A 2500-nucleotide genomic window follows, 5' to 3' on the forward strand; every position below is an offset into this window, starting at 1 on the left:
CGGTCAAAATTTCTTCGAATATGTTCTTGAATTCATTCGAGACGTGAGCAAAACTCAGATTGGAGAAGAATATGGTCCATGGGTTCCCTTTATTGGAACTATGTTTCTATTTATTTTTGTTTCTAACTGGTCGGGTGCTCTTTTACCTTGGAAAATCATACAATTACCTCATGGAGAGTTAGCCGCACCCACGAATGATATAAATACTACTGTTGCTTTAGCTTTACTCACGTCAGTAGCATATTTCTATGCGGGTCTTTCCAAAAAAGGATTAGGGTATTTCAGTAAATACATTCAACCAACTCCAATTCTTTTACCCATTAACATTTTAGAAGATTTCACAAAACCCCTATCACTTAGTTTTCGACTTTTCGGGAATATATTAGCTGATGAATTAGTAGTTGTTGTTCTTGTTTCTTTAGTACCTTCAGCCGTTCCTATACCTGTCATGTTCCTTGGATTATTTACAAGTGGGATTCAAGCTCTTATTTTTGCAACTTTAGCTGCGGCTTATATAGGCGAATCCATGGAGGGTCATCATTGACTAGTTTTTGTTTTTGAAATAGTCTAGCCTTTTTTTTTTTAGCTTAGCTTAGTCCAATGCAATGTATGCGCAACTCAAGATAATCTATTTACTTAGGGACCATAAATATACAAATACGACGGTCTAGAGTAATAACAAAAAAGATTATGATATTAGAGAATTGTAATAAAAAAAAAAGGAAAGAGATCTAATCTAACTTTTTCCTAAAATTTTGGTTTGGTCCATTTTTTTTTTATTTATATTTATATCCTATTTCCCTTCAATGAATATTATCTTTATATTGATATTGTTTTGGTTTATTCAATTTCAATATTATGAGTCCTAATTTGAATAGGAATTCTTATGGTATCAATTTAGGGTCTATGATTTAAAAAAAGCTGTTCTTTCTATAGAATGATTCCCATTTCAGTCGATTTCATTCAATGCAACGATTGACCAAAAGAAAATTTTAATAAATAATAAAATAAATTGCATGAACTTAGCTCAATCAAATATTGATATTGATTTTTTATTTTTATGCAATGATTTGGTCTAATGAATTCGTCTATTTATTTAGATTGTATCCGTGTGAGATAATGATAAATAAAAGGAAGGGACGAATTGACAAAAAACGATATAAAAAATGATTAGAAAAAAAAGGGGGGGTAGAATTAGGTATATGGAATCTAATGGCTATAAGCCAACTCTTGTCCATCCTTTGAGGAATAATTCTAGAATCCGATTGAATCTAAGATATGAATAGTTGGTTTACGTTATGTAAGAAACACATGTATATGGGATATTAGATATTGACTAGTTATATATGAACTCAAAATATATCTAATCCACCCTACTACTGTGGATTTAGATAGGGATTCCAATAGAAGAATAGAAGTTCTTCTGTTTCGTCTTTGACTCTGAATTGAATGAATAAAGAGATAAAATAAAGACAAAACGAAGAATTCAAAGCAAAGAATGGGTTAGAAAAAAAGAAATGGAAGAACAAAGTATGCGCGGATTCAAAAAAATCCAGTGGATAGGAACTAAAAAAAAGATATCGAAATAGTTCTGACGGTTCAATAATATTCTCACTTCCATTCGGAGTTCTTAGTTACTTGGGCAGGTTGAATCTTAGTGATGGAATAATATAATTAAGTAAAAATTCATTGGATGATTGTATCATTAACCATTTCTTTATTTTGGTGCGAGGAACTTATCATGAATCCACTGGTTTCTGCCGCTTCCGTTATTGCTGCTGGGTTGGCTGTCGGGCTTGCTTCTATTGGACCTGGAGTTGGTCAAGGTACTGCTGCGGGCCAAGCTGTAGAAGGTATCGCGAGACAACCCGAGGCAGAGGGAAAAATACGAGGTACTTTATTGCTTAGTTTGGCTTTTATGGAAGCTTTAACAATTTATGGGCTGGTTGTAGCATTGGCACTTTTATTTGCGAATCCCTTTGTTTAATCCTATAAACATGAGAATTGTGTATTTTTTTTTTCTTATTTTATGGCTTGGGACTTACTCCTCGCTTTTTCGAATTATATCAAGATTTCACCCCTACAATTACTTATTTGTTGGGACAATAATCCATGGGAAGGATTAATTTGAGGATGAGGAATTATCACACTGACTCGCTTTCTTCCTTCCCCTTCTTAGTTCAAGAGAAACCTTTTTTATTGTTTAAAGGAGTGTTGCAACAAATGAGGTATTTTGCCATTGACATGAAACCCGCCCCCCCCTAATTCTAATAAGTATCATTATTATTGGGAATTTTCAACTGAAAAAAAAAAATACATTTCTAGCTAAATAGAATCTATTTTTGACTCCGTTTAGACGTAGGTAAATAAAAATTTATAATAATGAATAATTTAATAATAATAAATTAATTAATATTAATAATAAATTAATAATTTATTAAAAAAAAAAAAGAAATACATAGAATTAGAATAATTAGAATAATCTAAATATGATAGAATA

The sequence above is a fragment of the Durio zibethinus genome, unplaced genomic scaffold, assembly GCF_047325235.1.
Source record: "Durio zibethinus cultivar Kanyao isolate XHJ-2024 unplaced genomic scaffold, ASM4732523v1 HiC_scaffold_3, whole genome shotgun sequence".
Lineage (NCBI taxonomy): Eukaryota > Viridiplantae > Streptophyta > Magnoliopsida > Malvales > Malvaceae > Durio > Durio zibethinus.